Source organism: Aotus nancymaae, unplaced genomic scaffold (assembly GCF_030222135.1).
Source record: "Aotus nancymaae isolate 86718 unplaced genomic scaffold, 86718_ANA_hifiasm-v0.15.2.pri h1tg000014l, whole genome shotgun sequence".
NCBI classification, from domain to species: domain Eukaryota; kingdom Metazoa; phylum Chordata; class Mammalia; order Primates; family Aotidae; genus Aotus; species Aotus nancymaae.
Genome location: NW_026988425.1, coordinates 91646646 through 91668563, shown reverse-complemented (window position 1 = coordinate 91668563; position 21918 = coordinate 91646646).

Below are 21918 nucleotides of genomic sequence, written 5' to 3'. Positions count from 1 at the left end.
TCAATGCTCCTTCTTCACTTGCTCCTTCTCCATTAAATATATATTTTAATACTCTCATCAAGAAATACTGTTAAAATGTTCATACTTAAAAGACTAAATCCTCAGTTACAGAGAAAACTTTACTGAGAGAACCATATCCCAAAAGTTACCCAGTGAGTGGAATGGAACATGATGTATCCTATATCCACACTCTATCTGTCAACATGAGGAAACAGAAGAGGTCCCTCTACCAACACCACCATTGAAAGAAAAATACTGAAAAGTTAGAGATATAGAAGATACAGTCCATGCCCTAGTGTGTAGCACAGATTTATAATACACTAAACTCACATTTGCGTAGTGTTTTGAAGTTTACTTACTGTTTCTATGTGCATTCTACCATTTGTTTCTTACAAGTACCCTGTAAGGAGATGTAATCTCATTTTGAAAAAGCAGAAACTGCTTCAGGAGTAAGAAACTTTCTCAAGATCACATTACTACTGAGTAGAGCCTGGACTTCAATTCAAATCTCATTCTTCGTATTTGAACAACTCCTTGGACAGAAAAAGAGCAGGCAGAAGTTACATGAGTGTTTTAACTCAGCTTCCCTCATACAATCAAGGTACAAAAATGACCTTTACCCAAAAAAATGACATATTGGGTACAGTGTACACTGTTTGGGTGACTGGTGCACTAAAATCTCAGAAATCACCACTAAAGAACTTATCCATGTAACCTCATACAATCAAGGCAGAGAGTACCAATGAGACAGGTCGGGAGAATGAGGAGGTGCCTGCACCTCCCACGCTGGAGTGCAGTGGCATGACTTTAGCTCACTGCAACCTCCACCTCCCAGGATCAAGCAATTCTCCTGCTTCGACCTCCTGAGTAGCTGGGATTAAAGGCACCTGCAACCATGCCATGCAAATCTTTTGTATTTTTAGTAGAGACGGGGGGTTCACCATGCTGATCAGGCTAGTCTCAAACTCCTGACCTCAAGTGATTTACTTGCCTAGGCCTCCTAAAGTGCTGGAATTACAGGCATGAGCCACCACATCCAGCCTGAATTCATTTAAATTCGACCTTAGAATAATTCACTCATACTATTGGTCTGATTCAACTTGAACTACTGTCCTAAATATTAATTTAGTGTATTTATATTGGCCAAATTATATCAGCTGATTTTATATACAAATTAGATAGTGTCCAGTTACCTTTGCATAGAAATTCTCTTCTCATTTTCACTCTCCTCATATTTTATTACTTTAGTTATCTGAGCAATGTATCATGTTTAAAAAAGAGAATGAGGTCTCCATTAAAATAAAAGGCCCCTAAATGTTATAAGCACATTCCTAAAATTTTTTTAAAGATTACATTCCTAGGTCATTTAAATCCAGTACACTGACTTATATATCAAAATATACATTTAGAAACTTAAGGACTCTTCTGAAAATGTAATAAATAGATAATTGCTTATTAGTGCACTTGGAGAACAAGTGAAATCAAAATATAATCCTTAGAGTTACTTATTAGTTTCTAAAATATTTTATATTATGATGTGATTTGTACCTTTGCTTAACAAACATATAGTGACCACCTGCTGTCTACCAGGGTCTGCCCTCATGTAGTTTACAGTCTAGTGGGAAATGATACCTATGTGAAGAAATTTGCCAGGAAATCTATAGGATATGGTGGAAACACAAAAATAAAATGGTAAATTATATACTAGATTATCAGAAAATTATTATCAACAGAAATAACTTTTGATTTGGATCTTTAAAGAGGAGGGTTTGCTATATAAATTGGAAGGACTGGAAATTATTAGATTAGGCTGTTTGCAATAAAACTGTAAATGGCAGGACCCAAAAACTGTGGAATGGAGCACATAAAGGGCTAACTCAAGAGAGGAAGGCGGTGGGGGCAGAGCAAGATGGCCGAATAGGAACAGCTCTGGAGTGCAGTTCCCAGCAAGAGCTGCACAGAGGGTGAGTTATCTCTGCATTTCCAAACGAGGTACCAGGTATATCTCAATGGGACTAGTGGCACAGTGGGTGTAGCCCAGGAAGGGCAAGCCGAGGCAGGGTGGGGCACTGCCTCACCCAGGAAGTGCAATCCCAGAGGACCCCCTCCCTACCCAACAGAGGCCATTAGGGGCTTTTCCACCCACTCCAGCACTCTGGATCAGAACTGCACTTCTCCCACAGTTTTTACCTCCCACAGACCAGGAGATTCCCAGGCCAAAAAGCGCCATGTGTTCCCAGTACAGCTCTTTCAGCCAGTGCTGCAGGTTATTGCACAAAAACTCAACAAATCTGGGTGGCCATTTCAACTGGCACCTGGAATGCCTGGGAGACAGAACCATCCATTCAACTAAAAAAGAGGGTGCAGAAAGCAGGGAGCCAGGTGATCTGGCTCAGCAGGTCCCACCCCCACAAAGACCAGCAATCTGAAATGCTCTGAACCAGCAATCTGAAATGCTCTGACTTGAGAGTTTCACAGCAACTGCAGCTGGACCCAGATGGCAGTAGCCATTACTGAGGCAGTATGCCATTACTGAAGCAGTCCGTCATTACTGAGGCAGTCTGCTATTACTGAGGCAGACCGCCACTACTGAGGCAGTTCTAACTGTACCTCTGTAAACAAAACCACAAGGAAGGTTACACAGCAGCTGGGCAGGGCCCACAGCAGCTCAGCAATGCCTCTGCTGGCAGACTGTGACTAGACTACCTCCTTGCTGGGCAAGGCATCTCTGAAAAAAGGCAGGAGCACGTCAGGAACTTATAAATAAAGCCCCACCTTCCCAGGACAGCACACTGGGGAAAATAGGTGGTTATGAGTTCCACAGCAGCAGATTTAAATGTACCTTCCCAGCAGCTCTGAACAAAACAACGGGGATCACAGCACAGCACCTGAGTTCTGATAAGGGACAGATTGTCTCCTCAAGCAGCTCCCTGAACCATGTATATCCAAAGAGAAACTTCATAAAGGAGAGCTCTGGCTGACTGGGATGAAGATAACAGAAGAAGGAACTGGAAACAACCCTTACTGTTCTGCAGCCCCCATGGGTGATTCCCAGACAAGCAGAGTCTGGAGTGGACTTACAGCAGTCCTGCAGCAAAGGGGACTGACTGTTAGCAGGAAAACTAAAAAACAAAAGAAACAGCTTTAACATCAACAAAAAGGACATCCACTCAGAGACCCCATCTGAAAGTCACCAACTACAAAGACCACAGGTAGATAAATCCACAAAGATGGGAAGTAATCAGTGCAAAACGGATGAAAACACCCAAAACCAGAATGCCTCTCCTCTTCTGAGGGATCACAACTCCTCACCAGCAAGAAACAAGGATGGATGAAGAATGAGTCAGAAGAATTGACAGAAATGGGCTTCTGAAGGTGGATAATAAGAAACTTCTCTGAGCTAAAAGAACATGTTCTGACCCAATGCAAAGAAACTAAGAACCTTGAAAAAAGGTTTGACGAAATGCTAATGAGAATAAACAGCTTAGAGAGGAATATAAATGAAATGATGGAGCTGAAAAACACAACATGAGAACTTCACAAAGCATACACAACTTTCAATAGCCGAATCGAGCAAGCAGAAGAAAGGATATCAGAGATTGAAGATCAACTCGATGAAATAGAACAAGAAGGAAAGATTAGAGAAAAGACAGTAAAAAGAAATGAACAAAGCCTCCAAAAAATATGAGATTATGTGAAAAGACCTAATCTACGTTTGATAGGTGTACCTGAATGTGACGGAGAGAATGAATCCAAGCTGGAAAACACTCTTCAGGATATTATCCAGGAGAAGTTCCCCAACCTAGCAAGGCAGGCCAATATTCAAGTCCAGGAAATACAGAGAACACCACAAAGATATTTCTAAAGAAGAGCAACCCCAAGGCACATAATCGTCAGATTCACCAGGGTTGAAATGAAGGAAAAAATACTAAGGACAGACAGAGAGAAAGGTCAGGTTACCCATAAAGGGAAGCCCAACAGACTCACAGCAGATCTCTCAGCAGAAACCCTACAAGCCAGAAGAGAGTGTGGGCCAATATTCAACATCCTTAAAGAAAAGAACTTTCAACCCAGAATTTCACATCCAGCCAAACTAAGCTTCATAAGCAAAGGAGAAATAAAATCCTTTACGATCAAGCAATTGCTCAGAGATTTCATCACCACCAGGCCTGCTTTACAAGAGCTCCTGAAAAAAGCACTAAACATAGAAAGGAACAACCAGTATAAGCCACTCCAAAAACGTACCAAATGGTAAAGAGCAACCACACAATGAAAAAACTGCATCAACAAATGGGTAAAACAACCAGCTAGAATCAAAATGGCAGGATCATATTCACACATAACAATATTAACCTTAAATATAAATGGGTTAAATGCCCCAATCAAAAAACACAGACTGGCAAAATGGAAAAAAGTCAATATCTATCAGTGTGCTATATCCAGGAATCCCATCTCACATGCAAGGATACACATAGGCTCAAAATAAAGGGATGGAGGAAGATTTACCAAACAAATGGAGAGCAAAAAAGAGCAGCAGTTGCAATTCTAGTCTCTGATAAAATACATTTTAAACCAACAAGGATCAAAAGAGACAAAGAAGGACATTACATAAGGGTAAAAGGATCAATGCAACAAGAAGAGCTAACGATCCTAAATATATACACACCCAATACAGGAACACCCAGATACATAAAGCAAGTTCTTAACAACCTACAAAGAGACGTAGACTCCCACACAATAATGGTGGGAAACTTTAATATGCCACTGTCAATATTAGACAGATCAACGAGAGAAAATTACAAGGATATCCAGGACTTGAACTCAGATCTGGACCAAACAAACCTAATAGACATTTACAGAACTCTTCACCCAAATCCACAGAATATACATTCTTCTCAGCACCACATCACACCTACTCTAAAATTGACCACATAATTGGAAGTAAATCACTCCTCAGCAAATGCAAAAGAATGGAAATCATAACAGTCTCTCAGACCACAGTGCAATCAAATTAGAACTCAGGATTAAGAAACTAACTCAGAAGTGCACAACTTCATGGAAACTGAACAACTGGCTCTTGAATGTTGACTGGATAAACAATGAAATGAAGGCAGAAATAAAGATTTTTTTTCAAAACAAACAAGAATGAAGACACAATGTACCAGAATCTCTGGGACACATTTAAAGCAGTGTCTAGAGGAAAATACATAGCAATAAATGCCCATATGAGAAGCAAGGAAAGATCTAAAACTGACACCCTATCATCAAAATTGAAAGAGCTAGAGGAGCAAGATCAAAAGAACTCAAAAGCTAGCAGAAGACAAGATATAACAAAGATCAGAGTAGAACTGAAGCAGATAGAGACACAAAAAACCCTTCAAAAAATCAATAAATCCAGGGGCTGGTTTTTTGAAGACATCAACAAAATAGATCACTAGCCAGATTAATAAAAAAGAAAAGAGAGAAGAATCAAATAGATGCAATAAAGAACGATAAAGGGGATATCACCACCGATTTCACAGAAATACAAACCACCATCAGAGAGTACTACAAACAACTCTATATACATAAACCAGTAAACCTGGAAGAAATGTATAAATTCCTGGACACTTGCACCCTCCCAAGCCTAAATCAGGAAGAAGTGAAAACCCTGAATAGACCAATAACAAGGGCTGAAGTTGAGGCAGGAAATAATAGGCTACCAACCAAAAAAAAGCCCAGGTCCAGATCGGTTCACAGCCAAATTCTACCAGACATACAAAGAAGAGCTGGTACTACTCCTTCTGAAACTATTTCAAACAATCCAAAAAGCGAGAATCCTTCCCAAATCATTTTATGAGACCAACATCATCCTGATACCAAAACCTGACAGAGACTCAACAAGAAAAGAAAACTTCAGGCCAATATCCATAATTAAAATAAATGCAAAAATCTTCAATAAAATACTGACAAATTGACTACAACAGTACATCAAAAAGCTTATCCATCACGATCAAGCAGGCTTCATCCCAGGGATAAAAGGCTGGTTCAACATATGAAAGTCTATAAATGTAATTCACCACGTAAACAGACCAAAGACAAAAGCCACATGATTACCTCAATAGATGCAGAGAAGACTTTCAATGAAATTCAGCAGCTCTTTATGCTAAAAACTCTCAATAAACTAGGTATCAAAGGAATGTATCTCAAAATAATAAAAGCTATTTATGACGAACCCACAGCCAATATCATACTGAATGGGCAAAAACTGGAAGCATTCCCTTTGAAATCTGGCACTAGACAAGGATGCCCTTTCTCACCACTCCTATTCAACATAGTATTGGAAGTTCTAGCTATAGCAATCAGGCAGGAAAAAGAAATAAAGGGTATTCAACTAGGAAAGGAGGAAGTCAAATTGTCTCTATTTGCAGATGACATGATTGTATGTTTAGAAGACCCCATCGTCTCAGCCCAAAATCTCCTGAAACTGATAAGCAACTTCAGCAAAATCTCAGGATACAAAATCAATGTGCAGAAATCACATGCATTCCTATACACCAATAACAGACTTAAAGAGAGCCAAATCAAGAAAGAACTGTCATACACAATTGCCACAAAGAGAATAAAATCACTAGGAATACAACTAATAAAGGATGTAAAGAATCTCTTCAAGGAGAACTACAAACCACTGCTCAAGGAAATAAGAGAGGACACACACAGATGGAAAAACATTCCATGCTTATGGTTAGGAAGAATCAATATCGTGAAAATGGCCATACTGCCCAGAGTAATTTATACATTCAATGCTATCCCCATCAAGCTACCTAAGACCCTCTTCACAGAACTGGAATAAACCACCTTAAACTTCATATGGAACCAAAAGAGAGCCCACATAGCTAAAACAATCCTAAGCAAAAAGAACAAAGCTGGAGGCATCACGCTACCTGACTTCAAACTATACTACAAGGCTACAGTAATCAAAACAGCATGGTGCTGGTACCAAAACAGAGACAAAGATCAATGCAACAGAACAGAGGCCTTGGAGGCAATGTTACACATCTACAACCATCTGATCTTTGACAAACCTGACAAAAACAAGCAATGGGGAAAGGATTCCCTGTTTAATAAATGGTGTTGGGAAAACTGGCTAGCCATTGGCAGAAAGCAGAAACTGGACCCCTTCCTGACATCTTATACTAAAATTAACTCCAGATGGATTAAAGACTTAAACATAAGACCTAACACCATAAAAACCCTAGAAGAAAACCTTGGCAAAATTATTCAGGACATAGGCATAGGCAAGGACTTCATGACTAAAACACCAAAAATATTGGCAACAGAAGCCAAAATAGACAAATGGAATCTAATTAAACTCCATCACTTCTGTACAGCAAAAGAAACAATCATTAGAGTGAACCAGCAACCAACAGAATGGGAAAAAAATTCTGCTATCTACCCATCTGACAAAGGGCTAATACCCAGAATCTACAAAGAACTAAAACAGATTTACAAGAAAAAAAACAAACAAACCCATTCAAAAGTGGGAGAAGGATATGGACAAACACTTTTCAAAAGAAGACATATATAAGGCCAACAAACATATGAAAAAATGCTCATCATCACTGGTCATTAGAGAAATGCAAATCAAAACCACATTGAGATACCATCTCATGCCAGTTAGAATGATCTTCAAAAAATCAGGAGACGACAGATGCTGGAGAGGATGTGGAGAAATAGGAACACTACACTGTTGGTGGGAGTGTAAATTAGTTCATCCATTGTGGAAGACAGTGTGGCAATTCCTCAAGGACCTAGAAATAGAAATTCCATTTGACCTAGTAATCTAATTACTGGGTATACACCCAAAAGATTGTAAATTGTTCTATTATAAAGACACATACACAAGTATTTTCATTGTGGTACTGTTTACAATAGCAATAACCTGGAACCAACCAAAATACCCATTGATGATAGACTGGACAAGGAAAGTGTGGCACATATACACCATAGAATACTAGGCATCCATAAAAAATGATGAGTTTGTGTCCTTTTTTAGGGATGTGTATGAATCTGGAAACCATCATTCTCAGCAAACTGACACAAGAACAGAAAATCAAACCCCACATGTTCTCACTCATAGGCGGGTGTCGAACGAGAACACATGGACACAGGGAGGGGAGCATCACACACTGGGGTCTGTTGGGCAGGGGCTATGGAAGGGACAGCGGAGGGTGGTGAGGTTGGGGAGGGATAACATGGGGAGAAATGCCAGATATAGGTGATGGGGGATGGAGGTAGCAAACCACCTTGCCATGTAAGTACCTATGCGACAACCCTGCATGATCTGCACATGTACCTCAGAACCTAAAGTACAATAAACAAAAAAAAAAAGACAGAGAGAGGAAGACAGAAGAAAGATCATAAAAAATGCCTTGTGCCATGAAACTGAGTTTGGACTTTATATTTTGGTGATATCCTTATTAATTGTGCCAGAATAATTGTTATAATAACCTTCAATTTCAGTAGTTTGAAAGCAATAGCTATATCAATATTGTAACTTACTCAAATGTGATATGTAAATGGGTAACGTTTGCAATAGCATGGCAACCAAAACTAATGCCAGGTGTTACTTGTTGCCCTTAATTGTTTCTTTCTACATCATTAACATTTTTTTCTGTGGGTCAATGATCCAAGATAATTACCCAGTTCCACTTCTGCTAAGTATCCAAGTTCAATAGTTATCTATGGAAGCTGAAAGATTTATTCTACATTTGTTGTGAATACTCTGTAACAAATATTAAGCATGTAGTATACTCCAGGTTCTGTGCTAAGTGCTTTGTATATAGTATGTAATCTCATTCTCAAAATACTTGTATTAGTTAATACAATTTTTCCCATTTTCCAAATGAAGAAACTGAATCTCAAAAGTATAAGTGACCCCTTCAGGCTCAGACATTTTGCAAATAGCAAAATTGCAACTTGAACCCAAGTCTCACAGTCAATGCAGATCATATTCGTAATGATTAACTCAGGAAAGACAAATATTACTAAGCACAGTTCCCTCTCTGAAGGAGCATATAGTTTTGTAGGGTAAATGGTCAACTACAAAATAGACAGTAGATGTTCATAGTGAGGTTGCATTGGATGAACACCTGCTGTAGACTAGAACCACTGAGGAATGCATTCCATGGGATGGAATCTGCAAAATGAAGAAGGAGAGGGAGAAGGATATTTCAGGCTAAAAGGATCAGACACAATGTCTCTGTGGAAAACCACACATGATTCCAGGGAACTGCAGGGTCTTATGGTCATTATCAGGACATTTGCACTAAGACCTGCATGTTTATCCACAGTTGCAGCTACTTAATTTGGTCCTATATCAATATTCTACCTGGCATTAACTTTTTCTTTGGCATTAACCAAAAGAATATGTTCAAATTAGATATCAATGACTTGCACAATTCCCTAAAATTTGAGCTACAAGAGAAGAGTCCCTGGAAAAATACAATTAGGACGTATGCAGTTTCTAAGAGCTGCAAACTTCTGTTGGTATGCACAGCATTGGTCTCTGACTAGAGCTTTAAGCATAATTTATCCTTTAATGCCTGCAAGATTTTATCATTAAAAGTGGTCAGGCATTTAAAATCTATGTATGTAAAAGGGTAGCTATTATGGGAATTTGCCCAAGTCCACTTGCGTGTCAAAAAATTATAAACTTTGAAGGACCACTGGAAATAGATGAATTTTCAAAATTACAACTTTCAGGACTACAGAATATGATTTGTTATAAACTCTAACAAAATGATACAACCAGAAAAATGAGAGAAGTTATTAAGGGAAGTCAATAAAGCTTGACAAAATTGTCTGGGTTTGTAGAGTACTAGGCAAAAAAGTGCAAACGAGTGTTGACATCAAAAAGTTTTCTTTAAATATATGCACCTACTATGTACTCATAAAATTTTAAAAAGTTTTCTTTTTAATCTAAAAACTAATAAACCTTCAAGCCTAAGTTGTTTGGCCTCACAAACTTGTGCCACTAACACAACTCAATATCCCTCTCTAACTCCAACCCACCAGTACCACCACCAATAGGAGAAAAATTGTATGATATTTACATGGAAGTTGCTATTTGGGACCCAGGCATCTGAAGCCCTTGTAAGCATTATTCCCATTCAGACAATGAGACAGAGATTTTGCAAAGAACTGTACAGTAACTGGGCTTAGAGAGACTACTTAACCCTGCCTCTGAAATAGCTATCACTGTTGCATACATAACAGTAGCATTTGTCAATTCAGCTTTGAGAAGAGGAAGTCCTATTATTGAGAATCTCCTTGTGAGGAAAAACATACTGTCATCAAGAATCTTTTTTGCGGGGTAAGGCTAGTTCTTTCAGATAAGAGGGCGATCCTGCCCCTACCAGCATAAGAAATTCAGAGGGATTTGTAGACTCAAAGTTTTTAACCTTGTCTATGTCGCCCAAATAAAATTCCCCATTCATAATTGAATTCAATCAGATGCACAAACCGAACAGCACAGAAAATTTTTTTTCAGTCATTCCTCTCCCTAGCAATATCATCTCCTATACATTTGTAGATTCTTAAGAAGTAAGCCAAGCTATGTACCCAGAGTACAAATTAATTAATGCTGCTATGCTTTCTTACTAAATCAGGTACATTAAGCACAGATAAGAAAAAACTTATATCAGTAAACCTAAAATGGTGGCAAATAAAATAATCTAAGTACTTTTGTGCAGCATAATTTTTCATCTTCTAGCTAGATAAAAAGATAATTAAAAGAATAAGACATTTATCTCACATATTTCCATAATCATTTACCATCCCCTATCTCTTCCACATTTTTTCTCTTTCAAGTAGTTTAATATGTAATCTAACCATTTCAAAGGTATCTTCCTTCACTATAGATAAATATAATACCTGTGTTTTCAGTAAATAAAATTTATTTTGATCTCTGTTAATAATATGCAGATAATTTTGGCCTCTCTCATAAAGGTATGAATTCAATGCACATAAACAGCGGAGCCAAAACAACAACAACAAAAAAAAATACAAAAAGATAACTGGTAGTTATAATATAAACCCAAAGTTATATAACTTTGAAATATGCATAATGCCTCTGCCGAAAAAAATGAATGCATACATTAGAGTGGTTAATTAGATCTCATATAAATTATATGTCATAAAAATGACAGATAAATTATATCTCAATGGGAACATAATTCTGATTCAAACTAAGTGCTTAAGTAATCCAAATTAGCATCCTGATTTTATAAACATTAATTGAAGACCCACTATATTTCAGATATTGTGCTAGAAGGAGAAACTAATTTGTAAATAATAATAATACCTATAAAGCCATATGAATCAAGGAACAATCTATTGACTCAAATCACTAGCCCTTTCAGACAATATATTTTTTCACAACTATTTGAAATAACTCTTGTCTTCCTTGTTCTCTGTATCTCCAGCTCCCTCCTAGCTATTTTTCCCCAAATCATATTACCCCTTCACAGTTCAATTCAAGCTCTGTGTGACAGATACTACCAACTGACCACCAAATTAATTGTTAAGTTTTCTGCTGGGAATATAGTTTTTCCACATCTCTCTGTCTCCTGTAATGTGAGTTGGGTCCTTAAGAACGAGTATTAGCCAACGGAATGTGAGTGGCAGTAGCATGAGCCACTCCCAGGCATAACTCATAAAAAGCACAACAGTCACAGCTTCATGCTCTTTCCTACCACCAGAAGATGGAGATGTTGATATCCAAATCAACTTTGCAAGCTATGTGTTAAAGCTGGAACTTCTGCTGCAAGCTAAGGGTCTTGATGACTGTATGGAACAGAATTCCCCTGCCAACCAAGAAACCCCTGGACTATGACATGAGCAAGCAATAAACTTCTAATACATTCAACTATTATATTTGGGGTTCATTATATTTGTTACAATAGTTTAGCTTACCCTAATCTACCTTTTTCATTAAACCATGTATGGTCATTCTCATTCATGCTAATCAAGCACTTGTACATTATTCCATCTAGTATGGCATTCATTTGTGGCCCCATTATTTTTTGTTTTAACATTTCATCAGTGGCCTTTTGTTTTCTATCTCCTTAGTTCCTTGCACAAGGGATAATTTTATCCCTGAACCTGAGCCAATTGTTTAACCATAAAAGGACATGATTACAAAGCAAAAATGTTAAGTAAAAATCTTATTGTACTGAAGAACTAGTTTTGTCTATAAATCTGGACTTTTCCCCAACTTCTTGGAGGTAAACAATAAACCCTTGGGATTTCCCAAATGATGGGAGTGTCTTAGCTATTCACGGTGGGCCCCTCAGATCACACATGATGGTTTACACTAACTATATCTAGAAGGGCCTCTAGATAGATTATGCTAATTAGAGGACTCAAAATGTGGGCTGGCTATACCAGAAAGACCATGTACTTTGGTTTGGGGATCTGTGCCATATAATAATCCGCTTAACCTCCAGGGAGGGAAGGGAACTAGATACGAGTTCAACTGGGTTGGTAATAATTCAATTAGTCATGTCTACATAATAAAATCCCAACAAAATCTCTGGATACCAAAGTTCATGTGAGCTCTCCATGTTGGCAATACTGCATATATACATTACCACATATTGGTGCTGGGAGAATAACATGTCACTGAGGACGAAGAAACTTCACATTTGGAACTCTTCCAGTCCCAGATTTCTCCCTATGTGTCTCTTCCTTTGTCTGGTTCTGATTTGTACCTTTTGCTCTAATAAAAATGTAATCATAGGTACAGCATTTTTTTGAGTTCTGCAAATCATTCAAATTATCCAACCTGAAGGAGTCCATGGAAAGTCTGAATCTGTGGCCAGCTGACCTGAACTCAAGGTGGCCCTGGGGACCTCAGAACTTGTGACTGCTGTCAGAAGTCCTAAGCAGACCTGGCAGTCTGAAGGACTTAACCTCAAGATTGACTAGTCCCATATACTTAAAAATTCTAAATTTGAACTGAAAAATATCAGTTATTAAAACTGATATTATTAAAACTCATGTTATTAAAAAATTACCTTTATACATTTCCTAAATCTGTCCATTGAAAAGGCCTAGAAGCAATGACTACCTCATAGTAATAAACACCCTTAGCACCCAGATTGTGACTTACAAATGCTATTTCTGGCTCCTTGGTTAATTTCATATCTGAGACAGGACATATAGACCACAGACTAGATTATATTACTGTGCCAGAAAGCAAAAAGCCATCAAAGACTAGCAATAAATTGAGACACATAAAATTCAAATATTTAAAAAATTCCATTAGTTCATAATTATATTTCCTAAAAGAACAAACTGATTGGCCCCGTTGTATATTGCTGGATTATCAACTCTTTATTCTGATGACTGATAAACAAAAGGAAAACAATTAAGCAAATTTTCTTCTTTTCCTGTACAAATAGTATTCTGAATACTAAAGTTGTAGAGTTAATACTTTTCATTAAGGAAAAATTTTGAGTAAAATTATAGAACTACCAAATTAGAAAAATCATATTTCTGGCTCTCCCTCTTAGCTTTGCATCCTCTCCCCCTTTCTTTCTCACTCCTCCTCCCGTTCCCTTCTCTCTCATCTTTTCATCTTCTCTTTCCTTCCTGAACAATTGAATCCTAAAGTCATTAGGTGGGGCAATGCAAGTAGGCACCCAAGTTGGAAGCCAGGGGAGACCCATGGCACTCCAGAGTGGAATGTCCTAGGCAGGATAAGTGTTTTAGTTATCTATTGCTGTGTAACAAATTATCACAACCTTAGAAACTTCCAGCCACACACATTTGCTCTCTCACAGTTTCTGCATTATCAGAATACAGGAACAGATTATCCAGATCCTCTGCTCAGGGCCTCATAAGGGTGTAAACAGAGTTGTCAGATAGAGCTGTGGTCACATTTAACTCAGGAAGGATTCATTTCCAAGCTCACTCAAGTAGTTTGCAGAATTCAGTCTTTGTGACAGTTTGACTGAAAGCACCAATTTCTTGCTGGTTGTTGGCAGAAAACTACCATCGCTCCTAGAGGCTTCCCACAGTATCTTTCCAAGCAGGGTTTCCCAACATGGTTACTTGCTTCCTCATAGCAAAGAAGGAAAGAAGACTCAATGAGGATGCCCTACAATGTTAAATAGTATATACAACATAATTATGCAATTATATTCACATAATCACATGCATCCTGTCACCTTTGCCATATCAAATTAGTTTGAAGCAAGTCGCAGGTTCCATGTACACTCCAAGGTGGGGTATCACACAAGGAAATGATCACCAGGAGCCATGAGTCATGAGGACTTCCTTAAAAGTCTGCCTACTACCATAAGAAAGATACTCATATAACAAGGCTGCCAATTTTGGGGTGTCAGAATCCAAATAAGAGCTATCAGAACCCAGACTCCATGCAAGTGAGTCATCTGTTGCAGGGAGTCAGAGCCTGAGCAGGATGAGAAAAGCACCTTCACAAAGGGGGATGTCAGAGCACATAATGAAGAGGACATCACACCATGGAATGACCCAGCATGGGGAGCCGGAGCATAGACATTGTGGGAACAGCTTCACCAGTAAAGGTGGCAAGGCATGGGGAGTCAGAACCCAAGCAGGGTGAAAAAAGTGTCCTTGTAGAAGATGTCCTGGCCAGAGGTTCAGAGCTGCAGCAAGATAAAGATAGCGTCCATGCAAATGCTGAGACTGGGTAATATGTTGGGGCCCAGGTGTAGGAAGGAGAGCATCTGCACAAGAATGGGGTTATGATGGTGATAAACAATTGAGTACAGAATTCTGGCACATACAGAAGAATTAATTTTTAAGAAAAATTTTTTAAATGTTTCTCCGATGTAGAATGGAGAATTGGAGTTTTGTGGAAGGAATAAGTTCAAGAGATCAATTATATAACTTAGTGACTAGAGCTAATGGATTGCATTCTTGAAAATTGCTAAAACAGTAGATATTAAGTATTCTCACCCCAAAAAATAAGTATGTAAGTGATGTATCATTAACTGGCTCAATTTCACTTTTCTACAATGTATACATATTCCAAAACAACATATTGTGTATGATAAACATATAAAATTTGTGTCAATTAAAAATAATTAAATAGCCCCAAAAAATACCTCTTGGAGAGGAAAGTTAGAAAAAACACAAAATAAATGATGTTAGATGATAATGGAAGTGTTGGAGCGATTTTAAATATATTAAGATAGGCCAGTCATGGTGGCTCATGCCTGTAATCTCAGCACTTTGGAAGGCTGAAGCAGGTAGATTTCATGAGCTAAGGAATTCGAGGTCAACCTGGAAATATGATGAAACCCCATCCCTACAAAACATACAAATATTAGCAGGGAATGATGGCACATGCTTGTGGTCCCAGCTACTAAGGAAGCTGAGGTAGGAAGATCACCTGAGCCCAGGGAGATCAAAGGATCAAGACTGCAGTGAGCCATGATTATGTCACTGCACTCCAGCTTGGATGACAGAGTAAGACTCTGTCTCAAAAAAATAAAATAAAATAAAACAAATATATACATATATATATACATAGAGAGAGAGAGATGTAAAAATAAGTATAGGCATAAATATGTGTATATATGTATGTGTGTGAATATGTTCCTGGATATGAGGAGACTTCAACAAGTTTGTAGAAAATAAAATTAAAAGATAAAATAAAAAATACAAACCTTATTTCTCAACATAAGCTCAATCAAGTTCCAGACACTTGTAAGTGATGATACCAACCATTTAGTCCATTCCTAAAAAACTAAACATCCTGAGAATTCGACCATGTTAATGCAGTCTTTTTACATTAGTAACTGAAGAAAAAAATGGGTGCCCTTTAAAGATTACTTGAAATTAGAAAAGAAAAAGAAGTCACAGGTATCCAAATCAGGACTGTAAGGTGGATGGCCTAATGATTTCCTAGTGAAACTTACAAAATTGCTTTTGTTTGATGAGAGAAATGAGCAGAAACATTGTTGTGGAGATAGAATCTCTGATAAAGCTATCCCAGGCATTTTTCTGCTAAAACTTTGGCTAACTTTCTCAAAATACTCTCATAATAAGCATAGCTTATCATTCTTTGGCCTTCCAGAAACTAAATAAGCAAGATGGTTTGAGAACCAAAAAAAAAAAAAAGCTGCAGCCATAATCATTGCTCTTAACTAGTTTACTTTTGCATTAACTGAACCACTTCCGTGTCCTGGTAGCCATTGCTTTGATTGTGCTTTGTGCTTTGTCTTCAGCATCAGACTGGTAAACCCATGTTCCTATTCCTATTACAGTTCTTCAAAGAAATACTTTAGGATCTTGATCCCACTTGTTTAAAATTTCCATTGAAAGCTCTGCTCTTGTCCGCAGCCGATCTGGGTGCAACGATTTTGGCACACATCAAATGTGAAGTGTGCTCAACTTTAATTTTTCAGTCAGCACTGTGTAAACTGTACCAGTTGAGATGTCTATGGTGTTGGCCGTTGTTTCTGCCACTACTTATCAGTCTTCTTCAATTAGAGCATAGACAAGTTTCTTTCCTTACAAATCGATATGGATGGTGTGCCACTTTGGGCTTCGTCTTTAATATCATCTCATTCCTTCTTACCATGAGTTATACATATTTATAAACTGCTGATTTCTCTGGGGCATCGTTCCCATAAACTTTTCATAAGGCATCAGTGATTTCACCGTTCTTCCACCCAAGCTTCATCATATGTGATATATGTTCTTGCTTCAATTTTAAAAGAACTTATGCTGCTCTGATAGGGGCCATTTTCAAACTGATATCTTAGCCTTCTTAGTGCCCCAAACTAGGTCTTATTCAAGTTCATATGAGTTTATTGTATCAAGTTCATATGAGTTTATTTTGGGTGCAAAAAAAATTTTAAATCCTTGAATAGCTTTCTTATAATATGCATTTCTCATGAACTTTTTGAAGACTGCTCATCTGTGAATACGTATGTGTGTATGTAGCTCTGTCCACTGAGAGAGCCTGGGAGCAATGAGCACACCACATGTTCAGATCTTGATATTTAAGTACTAATCTCCACAAAAAGGAACCAGCGCTTTTTGAAGAAATGGCTGATTCCAGGTCTTGGTAAATGAAAGCTCAAGATATGCCTGGATTATATCCTTGTATCAGAAAATAGGTAGGTGCTCAAGAAATAATGGAGATATGTCAAAAAGACACAGGAGCCAGCTTTCAAGGGACTCAGATCAAATCAATTTGAGCATCAAAACAAAGAAATGACAGTAATGAATTAGAATCCAGCAAATAAAATAGAATGAGTCATAATGCTATAGATTAATACATTGAAAATTATATGAAGAGTTGTATATTCACATCGTTTCAGACTATCTCTTCATAAAATATTAAGTAATTACAAAGGAGGAAAAAGTAACTTCACAGTGGCAAAGTCTGACAGATACCACCTTAATCAAGTGATGAAAGTGAACATCATCAGTAATGGTACAAATCAAAATCATGAGCTACCTGATAAGATTCCACAAGAAAACAGCATTGCTTTTGTGATATTTCTGCCAAAGATGCATAACCTAAATCTAACTATCAGGAAATACAACCAAACCCTAGTTGAAAGACATACTACAAAATAAGTGGCCTGTAAACTTCAAAAGAGCCAAAAGCATTAGAGGCAAGGAAGGACTGAGGAACTCTTCCAGATCAAAGGAGACTAAAGAAGCGCGTCAACTAAAGATGATGCATAATTCTCTTTTTCTATGAAGGATAACATTGAGATATATGGCAAAACTTGAATGGGATCTAAGACTAGATCATAGTAATATGTTTATATTAATTTGCTGATTTTGATGGCTGAGTTTTTGTTATATAGGAGAATAACCTTGTTTGTAAAATGCACACCAACATATTAGGGAAGGGTTGGGCATCACCTCATTAGCAAACTTTGAAAAGTACAGGAAAACGACAGTTTTCTGCACTGTACTTCCAACTTCTCTACAAGTTTAGGATTTGTTTACAACAAATATTAATAAGAAAAAATACTATTTTGCAAACACAATTATGTGAATAATCTAGACAACAATCAACAATGAACACTAAAACAATAAGGTATTTTTAAATATGGCATCTTACAGTTTTAGCTTGCATATGGTCTTTCTTATAATGACCTCATAAGTCAGAGATGTACTGTTTGCTAGTGAATCCATTATTAAAAACTCTGTAGCTATAGGAATAAATTATTTATATCCTAAAGTCATTCAAGTATTCCAGCATGATGGGAAATAAAAAAAAAAATCTATGTAGAAAATCAATTAAATATTCAAACATGTATTTCACTGAAAAATAAAATTACTCAATAAACAAAAAAAAATCCATTAATGATTTTCTAAGGAAAGCAATTTTATTCCATTTGCAAAACGTTTCTTCACAATGGGACTAGCAAAATATTTTTAACATAGTAAGGACCCAATAACTGTTCTTATGTAAGTGAAAGGAAGATTACAAATAGAGGGTCATAGAAGCTAGTCTGGAGGCTTTCCTTAAATCATGTATATTTTCTTTTTAAAATGTGCAACACAAAAATTCATACTGAATTCTTTCACCAAAATGTACTGGGTTCATTATGCCCAATCTAGAACTGCTAATTCTGAATATCAAAGTGTCTAATGTAACTTGCCCCAAACCACTCAACTGTTAATACCCAGCAGTAGAAACAAATGGCTGCAAATTAAAAATTCAAGTCTCCAGCAGCTTTCATGTTAGTCTGTTTCTTTTCTATCTTTTCTCTTAAATGTCTGCACAGATGAATCAAGGTAATCTTTGGAGGTGAGACAGATAGACAGAGCAATTTAAAACAAATACAGAGTGGATCGAGTTTCCTGCAGAGGAAAGAAACATTATAGAGCTATCACTGTGTGTGGAATGAATTTTCTGGGCTTAATATTTCATGTTAACTTTTTTCCTGCCAGAATTTATTTTAGAAAAGTCAAGCTAAAACATCCCCCTTTGGATCCAGGTATGTCCTTTACTTTTGTCCTCAATAGGAGTTCCACACTTAACGGAAGTAGAAATTGGCTTTTTTAGAGTAGGTCGATAAAAGCTTTGCGGGAGTGAGCAGGATGCCTCCCAGACACATTTCTGTCTTTACATCTCATCAAATGACCTCGATATCTAGAAGAAAAAAATATTCTCTCTATTTTCCTAGCCACTTCTATTTTCCCATCTCACAGAGACTGCACATTGCTTATACCATGCAATACACCATGACAGCTAGGAGAGAGATTTATCGCATTCTGATACTTCTCAGTTTAGAGAAATCCTGCCACTGCTCCATATCAGAAGCATGCATCCAGAGAATAAAGAGAATGAACTCAAATATTCAATAAAACTAAATATGCTTTTAAACAAGTCAGTAATATATCCTCTGTCCTGCTTTTTCCTCATCTTTCATTTCTCAATCTCCGTATTCTCTTCTCATTCAATTCTCTTTCTCACATATATGTACAAAATTTAACATACTGTATTTCAGAATTGTGTTCACTAACTACCAGTGCCTATCATTAAGGATAAAAAATGTCTCCTTGGAAAACTTGACACAAATAATGCACAACTTTCAAACAAGTTATACTAGAATTAGTGAAAACATTTTAAATTATATCTTTACACATAACAATTTCCTAGAAAATAAACAGACAAAAAGAGGATACAGGCCACCATGTGATGGCTTCCCATGAAATAAATGATTTGACAAAAACTCTTGTAATTGGTATCGAGATGTCTTGACACACACAGTCTCAGAATAATATTTTTTAAAGCTAGTAACAAACTAAAACAACAAGAAAAGATGGCTTCAGTTTAAAAACCCTTGACTCCTTTTCAGTTCTCTCAATATTTTTCAATACATAGCTCTTATTTCAAGGTGCACTCTGTGTGTGTGTGTGTGTGTGTGTGTGTGTGTGTGTGTGTGTACAACAGAAACAGTACCATGGAAAGGCCAATGCAAACTTGTCAGTTTCTGAATGAGGCTTGTAGACACCTTTCCACAGCCTTACTTTAGATTAGTACTGAGTTCAGTACTCCCAAACATAAACTCCCACTTCCAGCACCTGAGTTAGCTCACTAGCCTCAAAACTTGCCTGAATCATTCATATATCTAAATCTTTGTGCATACATTTTTACTACTTAAATTATCTATTTCTGTGTTTCCAGTATGATAGATACCATTAGCCACATGTGGCTCTTTAAATTTTAATTAACTAAAATTATATAAAATTTAAATGTCAGTTCCTCAGTCATATTTGCTTTATTTCAAGAGCTCAATTGCCACATGTGGCTACTTGGTACCATATGAAACAGTACAGAAATAGAACACTCCCATCATCACACTAAGTTCTAGTGGACAGAGCTGATCTATACTGCCTTTATCTTTGTGCATACTGTTTGTCATTGTGTCCAGGAACCAATACAAACTCTCTCCAGCTAAACTGCATACATACTTCAGCGCTTCCACTCCAATGTTGACTCTCACTATTCTAAACTTCATAGCTCTCATTTTAATGACCATTCGTCACTTCAATACTTCTTCATATTATTAAACTTTTTGTATATGTCTTTTCTCATCAACTATATTCATTTAATCTTCAAATAGTCACCAAATACCTGACATGGTAGGCACTGTTCTGAGTTCTGGGAGACCATGTTCATCAAAACAGACAAGAACATGTGCTCCTTCCAATCAGAGCCAATGCTTCTTTGATTTCTCTAGTACCTACGACAAAGTGAGGATACAGTAAGTGAATACAAAGGATACTCATCAAGTAGCTATAAAGGTCTAAGTTTTACAGAAGTGGACAACAAAAATAGGGAATATTTTGGCAGGAAAAAATGTGATGCCTTCCCATTGGGCTTACTGTCCTAGTTAGATATGTTCATTGGTCACTTACATAATATTTTATGATTACATTTATGACAGCATTCAACTCGCTGCATCATTTTCAGAATTTTTAAAACATCATTGAGCTGTTAAGGCAATTAACTATCACATACACTAGGCTATCTGCTGAACTCTTTCATAGAAGAGAATATTTATCTTAATCATAAAAGGTGAAGTGTAATAGTTACAACAAAGACTAAGCTACTTTTAAAAAGTGTGAAAAATGACTGGCTTATATAAGCTATAATTTACTTCTCTTTCATATAACGATCCCAAGGAGAATGTTCAAGTTTGCTGAAGTGGCCTGGATCCACAAGGTCCTTCAGGCTCATAGGTACCTTTCACCTTACTGCTTTACCACTTCCCCTAAGGTATTATTTTCATCTGCATGGTTGAAGCTGGGTCACAAGCACATTATGTTCCTATTTACAAGAAGGAGAAAAATACAGGAAATCCAGAGTACTTTTTATTTTTAAGAAAACAAGGCAAAAACGGTCCAAATCACTTCTATTTCCATTCCACTGGTGATAACTTAGCTTGTGAGTATCCTTGACCAAAAGTTCTGATAAATGTAGTCTCCAGTTTTGTGGCCATATGATGAGAGAGAGAGAGAGAGAGAGAGAGAAGAGGAGAGGAGAGAGGACAGTAGAAGGAAACTGAGAACAAAAAAATCGTCGGCCAGTCAAGTTACTTTAGCTGTACTATCTATAGAAGCCAATCTTAGATTATTATTCCGTTTATACATAACAAATTAAGGAACTACCAAAAGGCTCCTAATTCTAAGCCTATGCCTATCAAAGAAAGCACTATCGTGTTCTGTTCAGAATGCACATTGCCAGTTTCCAACATTTTACATATGCCCTGGAAGAGGATTGGTAAAAGGAATGTTTATCAGTTAACGAGTTGTAATAAATGTTATTGATTTACTACATTACTACTTTATAAAATATATGGGCCTGCCTCAAAGCTCATATGATTTCAAAGGATACCAGCAGAATGC